This window comes from Parasteatoda tepidariorum, chromosome 3, assembly GCF_982258835.1.
Source record: "Parasteatoda tepidariorum strain Cologne lab strain chromosome 3, Ptep-v5.0, whole genome shotgun sequence".
NCBI lineage: Eukaryota > Metazoa > Arthropoda > Arachnida > Araneae > Theridiidae > Parasteatoda > Parasteatoda tepidariorum.
The window spans coordinates 48,431,498-48,442,374 of NC_141757.1; the positions used below are offsets into that span (position 1 = coordinate 48,431,498).

General features: G+C 28.0%; 1 long non-coding RNA gene across 1 annotated transcript; it reads right to left on the reverse strand.

Moving 5' to 3' along the window:
* Window positions 1-309: 309 nt before the first annotated feature.
* Window positions 310-9,971, reverse strand: LOC147813785 (uncharacterized). The gene is made up of 4 exons (XR_015432537.1): window positions 9,814-9,971; window positions 7,647-7,746; window positions 2,839-2,945; window positions 310-467 (listed from the first exon to the last, which is right to left on the reverse strand). It is a non-coding gene; the product is annotated as an uncharacterized LOC147813785 (long non-coding RNA).
* Window positions 9,972-10,877: the final 906 nt, after the last annotated feature.

Genomic DNA, 10,877 nt, shown 5'->3' on the forward strand with positions numbered 1-10,877 from the left:
TTTCTCGATCATTCGATAATGTTGGCTGTTTCATTTTCAAAGTGAAGAAAAGGATCTTATATAATTTTTATTTGACTTTTCTGAATTAAACAGAAAAGGTTTTTTAGGTAAAAGATTATGTAAATTCAAAAATTAGGTAGTAATTCAGCAAATCTGTATGCCCATTTTTTATTTGACCATTATGCTACTATAAGAATAAGAACAAATATGACATACTACTATAATATTATTACTATAAGAACGAGACTACTATAAGAATGAGACTATTATAAAATTGACTACCATAAGAATGAGACCAAAATATAACCATAGATGCAGAATGTGGTGTTTATTTAATCTAATTTTAATCTCATGCATTTATGTACAACTGAGTTATACTACTGTTGGGGATATCATTTTTTTCTGAAAATAACTTGCAGAAAATCAATCTAGTTGCATTTTCACGTGGATTTCTTGACGCAGCGTTCCTGAAAAAGAAAAAAGAAATAATTAATTATTCTCAATGCCAAAAAATCAAATGATCTACAGTGCCCAAAATAAAAACGAAATCTCGTTAAATAACTTTCGGTCCAATGATCGGATTTTCTCAAACTAAGAGCCAATCTTAATGGATCAAAAGCGTTACCTCAAATGAGCTAATTAGTTAATGTTAACAATTAATTCATCAGAAACAGACTAAAAAACGTACTTTCTCTGAATGAATATGTCTTTTTTTCTACTGATTCTTGACTATCAAAATGTGGAGGATAGTTGTAATCTAGAATATATAGTCCCAATAGTTTCCGCAGGAGTGCAGCCGAAATATTTGGTCTCTAATGTTAATTTCGTTTTTTTTTACATATTTATTCACATATCAGGAAGTTTTGAAAAAAATCTTCGAAATCGAAATCTATTACTAAATTATCATTTCTAATTTTTCCTCAATAACATAGATTTTTCTACTGCAAAAGTAGTATGGGGACTAAACTTTCTAGATTGCGGCTATCACCCATATTTTGGTTTCCAGGAATAGAAAACCATTGAAAAAGGTGTGTTCTATTTAGAGAAAATGCATTTTTATGTCTGCTTCTGTAAATTAATTAATAGTTAGCACAAATTAATTAGCACATTTGAGGCCTCTTATAAACTATCGTGATCGGCACTTTGTGAAAAATATGATCATTAGAAGAAAAGTTATTCAGGTTGATAATTTTTTTAATTTTGCTCACTGTATGCTCAGTTAAAAATAAAGAATTCTTCATTTTTCAAGTATGTGGAACTTGAAATCTCTATCGCAGATTTTTAAATGAAATTTCCTCTCACTGGATTTAGTCAAAGTTCATAAGTGTCATCAAAAGTTGCAACATGTGAAAGTTTAGTTACCATTAGTACTATCAAAAGTTACAACATTGTGAGTGTTTAGTTTCCACTTGAGTCATCAGTAGTTATGACTCTGTGAAAGTTCATTTTACGTTCAATTAACGTTTTAAATAAGTCAATGCAAGAGACATAGTATATGTAGATTATTTATCCTTTAAACGACATACATTTTAAAAATTATCTTTTAATTAAAAGCAGAATAATATTAAAATGTTATGCGTAATTTTTTAAGCAACATAAATTCTAAAATTTATCCTTTTGTTTACAAATAAATTGAATGTATTTAAATTCTAGTTAATTTTAAGAACATGACATAAATTTAAAACAAACATTAGGTTTGTTTCAATACTTTAGAAAAAATGTTTTTAAGTTTGTATTACATTGTGTTATTCAAAATATTTTATCGATATTTGTCATGTAATTATAGGCATTTCATATATCCTTCCTTTTTGAGATAAATGTTATAAGCATTCTAATTTTGTAACTGCCATACCTTATTATCTATGCTCAGAGGATTTATCCTCTTCCGGTAAAAACGGAATCATTGACTTCAAGGTAACCCAGTGTTCGTTCTTACCTTTATTTTGTTGCCTTCATCTGTTGTAATTTTTGTCAGACACAGTTTATAACACCATTTCATTTCAAATTAAGTAAATAATCACAAAGATCTGGGTATATTACTTGATTAAAAATTCAATTCACTTCTCAAAAATAAGTAAATAGGAATTAACAATTGACATGTTTTAAGCACTCAAAAGCAGGCTCCAATTTTCCAGACTTGCCAGGCGCAAATGAGATGAATTAAAAGTTGTTTGAAAATCGCAATGCTGCCCACGAAAAATGGAAAAATAAAGGTGATAAACAAAATACCACAGTAGCCGAGATAGAGAAAAAAAAAGGTAGAAAACTGAACAAGGAAGATCGCAGTGGCCGAGATGAGCAACCCACCACCACTCCATAGTGCGTGTAAATGCATTTTACTCTGATTTGCCCCTCTCAATCTCAGTGTTTTTTTTCTCGTTTTTTTTTTAAATCTTTTTTTTACTCTTTCTACTGCTGTTGTTTTTCTAGTTTTGTTTCTCACCTTTATGCTGCATGAAAGAGAAGAGACTAACGTGATTTTTTTTCGAATCAGTCTCTTCAAATTACTTCAAGCAAGTCATGAAAGTGAACTCCTGTGTTTGAGTACTTAAAACATGTTGACTATTATTTGCAGTTTGTATATTTTTGCATAAATTTAAGTTTTTAATCAAATAATACCACTTGATTTCGTTAACTTGTGTAAGTAATAGCAATACTACTCATACATTGGATATTTAAATATTGACATTGTTTAAACTTTCATTAAATCACATTTATATTTGCATTAAGTAGATGGATTGGTTTTTCTAACAGCAATTTGAAAAATAAATAATTTTTGTAATACTTTTGTCAAAATACTTAGGAAGTCAGAGATTTAAGAAGAATTGTATTACTCACTCGCCCATTCTCTTGGACGCACTTAAGAGTTTTTGGTTCACAAGATGGATAGTTCTGATAAACTGCGAACCTGTCGCCAAGCAAACCAGTTGGACTGCACACATTCCCTAATTTTTTTTTTGAGAAGAAACAAAGGAAAATGTTTATCGATATGTAATAAACACAACTACGTTGTTAAAATGCAAATATTCAAGGTGACTAAGGCAAATAATCAAGGGAATAATTAAAAATTGACCTGATTTTTTGATTACAAAATAAATTTGTTTTATTTTAAATTACCAGAACAAGGAAGGAAAAAGAGTAAAAAACAAAAAAATTCTTGCTTATTTACGCTACGAAATTAGGCACAAATAGAAAAGTCATATGCCGACGCAATTATGTATCTCAAATAATGCGATTTGTTTTTCAAAAAATTATTATTTGTTGCCCTATCCAGTGATTTTACGCTATTAGATTTAACGAAACACGTTTTTAGTAGTGTATGTCATCAAAATAAAATTTAACTGCATTCACTTTCATTTGATGTTACTATTGCTTGATGTCAATTTACGGTAGTCAATATATGTCACAATCAAGCAATTTTCCCCTGTATTTATCTCTTTCGAGGGGCTTTTATTAAAATATAAGGGTTAACTGTATTCAGTATCATTTGGCATGATTTGATTGCTCTAGGTCTACTTAAAGTAGTCAATATTTGTCACAATCTAGCAATTACCTATTACTAAAATTAATTAAGCAGCATTTACGCCTATTCTACGTTTCTAACGCTTCTCTTAATAAATCTATGTTTCTCTTAAATAAATTGGTACCACTTCTCCATTAACTTTCCCTTTTAGTGCATAGCTTTATTTTTTTTTAAATTTCAATTAATACCTACTTCCAAATTTAATAGAGCAAACATTGGCACGTTGTGGCGATCTTCTATGTTTTTCCAAAGCGACTTAGTACTATATATTCATTAATTTTGCTTTTTCGTTATATTCATTAATTTTGCTTTTCATTTATATTCATTAATTTTGCTTTTTATTTGGCTTTATATAAATAAATTTTTAAAAGTATCCCTATAATTAAAATAAGCACGATATTTTAGTAGAAAACTTCATAAATATTAACATGGTGACGTAGGCTACTTATGCGCTCAAGCGTGATGTTCAGGCATTCATTAAACACTGAGTTTCACTGATATAACGAATAGAAAATAATTAGATATTAAAGAACGTGCAACTAATTCTTTTTTCTTTATCAATAAGTGCTAAATGCTAGATAACGTTAATTATGTTATCGTTTAAATACTTGAAGTAAAATAAAAACTAATTTGCTTGTAGTTTCTCCTTGCTGTCGCTGTATAAAATTTCAGGATGATGGAAGAAATAAGTTTCGAAGTAATAAGACAGTGACACACACAGACACAGAATTTTTTCAACAAAAGTAAGAAAGCTGATATAATTCGCAAAAATTAGTCCATATTCAACTGTTCATATGTAATTCAAGATTGTCAAACAATTAATTTCCTCCCTTAATTTTGTCCTTTTCGTACGTAACTTAATTTTCTTCTTTAATTGGGTACTTGCACTTCAAGAAGAAGATCGCAAATACCCACTTCAATACCACCGCTTATAAGCAAAATGGCGTGTTAAAGTTAAGCTAAATTTCTCCACTTCAGTTATAATGTTAATTAACGTGAAGTTAATTGAAATACAATATCGTATCGTAAATTTGTTGAAATATTCCTCGTTTACGGCTTTTATTTAACTTAGATTTATTATCTGTTTATGTCTTTTATTGCAATCTTGATCTAGTTTTGCTTTGTCTTCTTACCAACAATATATAATTAGTTGTTTATGTTCTACGTGGCTTTGCGCCTGCCTTTGTTAATTAAGAAATGTATATTGAAAAAATTGAAATCATTGTGAAAGAATATAGAATGAGTTCGGCTTGCTCGCAGCAGAATGGATAGAACAGTTGCTTAAGTAAACGCATACTACGTTTCAAAAACCAATCAGGATCGAGACACAAACACTAATTCACTTAAAGGTATCCCATTACAGTGCATTTTGAAATATTTGTGTATATAGATCTAAGACATAACGCTGGATAATATCAGTTGAGTTGCATAAATCAAGCAATGGCAGTTCGCACCTTTTCTATAGAATGATTAATATTCCCACCCTCATAGAAACGTATTCCTATTGGTAATTGATTGATCATTGATGGCGGATAAGGCTCCTCTGTCGTGGGAGCCTCTATTATGAAGCAAACAAGTTCGCTAGTTACTTTCGCTATAGTGTTAAAATTAGCGTGAGAGTTCGAAATCCATTTAGATACTTAAAATTATTGATATGGGTAAGTGTGCTTGTTTTTTGAATGCTTGTTTTTGTTCTTTAAAAATAAATAAGCCCGTAACTTTTCGGTGTTACGTGAATAGTAATATATATCAGAAGACATAATGGAAAATTGTCTCCGTTTTTATAGAAAATTTCGAAAAGTAATTTTTATTAATACTAAAAGTTATGCTAACTACCCCCACTTTTAAGAAGAAGTTTCGAACAATTTGGCACTTTTTGCTTGCATATGCGTGAAACATTTCGCATGAAAAAGAGTTACTCTAAATAAGGTCAAATAGAAAATTATTACATCTTTTCTATTTTGCTGCATTAATTTTTAATAATCCTGAGTATTAATTTTTCGGAAGAAATTCTTTCTTTTAACTACAATTAATGCAGTTTAGTTTTTTCAATCCTAAAATTTGAAAATGCATCATTGAATTATGCTGAAAAGGGGATTATAATTTGCAAATACTACTTAAAGTAGCTTCCATATTTCATTTCTAAAAAGGGTTCTAAAATCATTACGGATTGGGAGGTTGTATACATATGACCTTCATTGGTCGAAAATAGCCTTATTTATATTGCCATAATCTCTTTTTAACTTTAATTCAGCCTACGTTCATTTAAACACTTGCGGGATGTGAGCATATTAAAAGGAGTACTTTTGATTTGTGAATAGAAAGTTCGTATAAAAACAAACATAAAAAATATTTGATGAAACATTTATAGCAAATCAAATTTAAAATATAAACAAACATTCCGAAATGTTACGGAAATCAAGTTTTAATTAATATGATGATAAACTTAATATGATGATAGCATAAGCATATGAGAATCTTATATGCATATGACATTCTTTTATGCGTATGAACCAGCAAATGACCTTCATTGGACAAAAGTTACCTAATTTATATTGTCATCATCATATTTAATTTATCCTGCTTCCATCAAAATAAATTTTAAATGAACTTCATATTAAATTGTTTTTGAGTTTAAATTTTTAGCCGCATAATTTAGTTTGTAAAAGTAACCACCATATTGCTTTATTAAATTATAAATATTCCATTTCCTTTTTTTTCAAATAAAATTATATATATTTACGTTTATCTCATATTTATTATATGTGTTGCGCAATTTTTTGTCACTTATTGATTTTTGAAGTATTTATTTTATTGAATGTAAATCTTCTTTTAGTGTTTTTGAAAAATGTTCTATCAAATTTTAACAAATCAATCAAATACTATCAAAATAAATCTGTTTTGAAAAAATACAAATGAATTAAATAGTTTTTAAAACAGAGTATTCATAATGAAATAAAATACAGCGTTAAAAAGGCACATGAGTAAAATTGTTTAGTCGCAAAAATAAAATAAATTACATATTTGGTATTTTTCAAATGACACAAATTTTATATCTCTCTTCTTCTTGCAGGGGAGGGGAGGACATATAAAAAGAGATATTTTTGCCACTAGGATGGAAAGTTCGTGTCAAAACAAGCATAAAAAATACTTTTGGAAAATTTATACTTAATCAAATTAAAATAAAAAGAAACATTTGAAAGCAAAATGTTACGGGAATCATGTTTTAGTTAAAATCTTTAAAAATTTAATATGATTTCATCTTTATATAATCAGAAACTACAGAATATTTGTTTATAGATCTTATTTTCCTGCATAATTTGTAAAAATGCAAACCCAACAAACTCAACATGATGAAAAATCAAGCAAAATCTGATCTTTCAAATCACAGTTTCTCATGAAAATCAATTCTGGATATTTTGTATACTTTAAATTTTAATTTTAATCCTGTATTTTATATGTTAGCTAAATTTTAATCAGGTACACTGAAATACAATTCCTATAAAATAATGGCAACAGAGAATTTTTTTTAATTGTTTCCCTCGAAGCAAAATTTGCTATGTCTCATCTTGCATTTAAAATTCCAAAAATATCCCATTTTGGCTTTTTTCTATTCTGTTATGTTTTAAGCATGTATTTTGTATATTTTCAATGGAAAAAATAGGCAATTGATACTAGCGCCAAAAAAGGCCAATAGTTGAAAAAAAAAACAAAAAACAAATTGAAGAAAAACAGAAAGAGGTAAAATCATTTTCTACTTTCGATATTAAGAATTGATTCTGTTTATTATTCGATATTACGAACTTTTTTAACTGAATATTTAGATCTGAAAGTGTGGTATGTATTAATTTTTTCCTCTTTTTTATAGTTTCTCCAGTCAGCAGCACAATTTGTCTTAAAGTTTTGTTATTTAATTTTGAAGTTTGATCAGATAAAACTCGTTTCCTAAACCGAACACAATTAATTGCATATTTGCTAAAACTTTTCGTTTGTCTTTAATTGATTTTTAAATAAATGATCCATTTTTAGGACATTCGTTGTTACACCACTCTGGGGTTTTCTGGTCCTATAATATTCATGTAATTCGAATTTAAACATGCAGTATAAAGCATTTTTTCTTTACCTAGCTGAGCATGTTTTTTACAACGTGTACCACCATCTACTGAAACACAGGCCATTCCCTTTGGACACGGATCTAATAAATCACATTCTCCATTCACCACCTTTAAAGGTAATAAAAATAAGAAAATATATATTATATACTCTGTTTCGAACAATAAATAAAAATTTAGAATCATAAAATAGTTATAATATGCATTTATTTTATTCGTTTTAATTTAAAAAATCGTGATAAGGATCAAAATGAAACTAAAATTTTTTTAACGCTTTTTTTTCTTTCAAATTTTTTTTTCAATCTTTCATTTTTACAAAAATACAACGCTCTTACTCAAGCTCTATTGGTCTGATATATTAACGATACTTTTATGCTGCAATTTAAATAATGCATTCAATAAATTCTTCGACCTAAATACCATTTACCCAATTCAATTGATGCTCCTGCCGATGATATTAACTATTCAATATTACGCATTTATTAATAAAAAAAAAACATTTGCATTTTTTTAAAATTTGTTGCTAAATTTTAATCTTCTATTTTTTAAAAAGTTTTGTTGACTAATCTCTCTTTTTTTTAAAAAAAAAAATCATACGCCTTGAAATCATGCAGGCCGCTGATTTAAGATACGCATCTATCTTGTAGAAAATATATGAAGTGAATTTAGTTTTCAAAGTTGAGTTAGTGTTAATTAACTCTGATGAAGTTAAATTCTCTACAAGTAGTGTAACTACTTGTCGAGAATTTAACTTCAACATAATATAATGAGTTGGCAATGTTTTCAAAAGGTTTAAAAAAATGCCATTTTTTAATAGTCATAACTATTTTGAATCATAAGACGTCATCATAAATCGATCGCTAATTCTTTAATTAAGGGTCTGATTTATAAAATAATTCTGCACACACATGAAATTGAAAGCAACCTTAATGACTTAGATTTGAACAGAACATTAATTAGAAGCTCCTTTCAGTTTTATCTGACAAATGAACTAGTTTTGTTGATTTTAATTCCACTTTTACATGCAAAATAATTTCGTTATTATCATATTTGTGTACATTTTTATTTCTTCTCCTCAAACATTCATTTACGATATCTTACAAATTAGTTCTGAAAGCTTTTCCACTTGTACAGTGATTCACATTACAAAGAATTTTTTCATTTTCATATTTTAATAAATTCTAGTTAAAATTAAGTTAGAGCACCTTAATCATTAGTTCTAAAAACTCTGTTCCACTAACACAGTGATTCGCATGTATAATACCTTTTCTATATTAATAAATTTTTAAATTTTCATAAATTTTTAAGTTCTGAATTCCGGTTGAACACCATTTAAAAGAATACATTTATATATAAAGCTAATAGAATGTATTTATTGCACAAAAAATTACACTCTCATTAACTTTTGATCAGTGTTTAGACTTTCCATTTCTAAGCAGAAATCTTTCTGGATTGAGATTCTCACCAACATTGCTAATAATTTCTCAGAAAAATTGGTTAAATAACAGTTTATTTAATAGTTATTTTAGCATATTCAAACGAAGCAGTCAAATAACCATAAGTAAGATAGTATTCAAACTGTGAACTGTGAGAAAACCGATTATTAACTGCTTTCACCTGATACGGCTAAACAACCAGAATGTTATTTAACCGACTAAGCCCACCTACTAAAGGTGGTTTGAATCTCTGCCTGACAATACAACATTTCCTCCTTTCCATACTCCCTTTACATTTTTGATCCTGGGCAATAAGGATACGATACTCTCATACACGCATAGATGGCAGCACTATAAAGCTATTAAATGATCTCCAATGTCCAGTTAACATTTGTTTTTGTGGTTTTGAAACCATTCCAGTTGTAAATGGTTAAAGGCCATTAGTATCCTATTCATAGTTTTTTAAACATACCAGTTGTAAACGGTTTCAAAACCGTAAAGGTAAAAAAATGTTTTTTACCTTAAACTTTACGGTTTATTTAATAAACAGACCGCTGCCGGTTACTTTACCACAATTTTAGAAGTAGAATTCTAACAGAGTAGGTTATACTCATTTAGTAATGATGATGCTAATTTAAAATATGGATTTTTTTTTATTTTACTAAATTTTATATTGATATCATATTAGTTATTCAGTAAAAAATTTACTTTAATTAATTTTATAAGAATCAAGAATACTTACGAAGATACTGTAAGATAAGAAGAAAACCACATAAAGCAAGTATGCCATCATCTTGATTTCGGTATTCTTTCACTGTTTCAAATGCCGTTCTAACGTGAAATCAAGTGACTCTCACTTTTATAAGAAAATGTAGGGGGTATAGAGTAAAATACATATACAATGCTAGTTTGGTCCTTAAAAGTATCGTTTTCTTAATGGTAATAAAACTTTTTGTTGACTTTCTTCTAAAGAATAAGACCTTTGTTTCTCAAATTATGATGGTTTGGCAGGTTAAGGGCTTCTTTTAAAACATATTCTTTTAAAGTTTTGTAGTTAAATTTTATTTTTAGAATTCTTCCTTTGATTTATTGTACGATTTGCGACAATATAGTTTGAGTTACATCCTAATTTTGTATGGCAGATGATTAACAATGCAGCTTTAAGGTTAAACTGTAACAAAGTAAACAATTTATTTTAGAGGATTCTATTTTAAGGAAACATTACATTTAAATCAATTTTCCAGGAATGGAAAACGTAAACTAAATTATGTATGTCTTATTGGTTCATCATGCTTTTTAAAATTTTTAGATCTAAAATCAATTTTATGTTTTAAATTTTTTCATATATAATTAAATTTCATTTTGATGTACAAATTTGGATTTTTTTACTACTTATTCTGATGAAGCCCATGCATTGGATTTGGTGCTTTATTTTCATGCTAATATTTTTTAAACAAATATTCTTCTATAAGGAAAAAGAATATTCTAAAACTATTACAGTTCCGTATGTTCTGAAATTACTTTATTTATTGGAATGAAGTAAGCAATGTTGACTTCACTTTAAATTGTAATGAATTGAAACAAAAAAAAAATATTTTACTGTATTACACACATCTGTAACAATATGCGATCCCGAAATTGGAAGTTATCGGTTACAAGTTTGTTGATTATCGAAAGGTAAAAATTATTGAGAAATTGTTCTTTAATTGTTGGTCGCGTTCAGTTTTAGAAAGATTTACCAATGTTCTGGGTCATTTTTTTCAAGTTTTTCTGTCTTTTCCTTTAAGGAAATTTTGCTTCTTATTT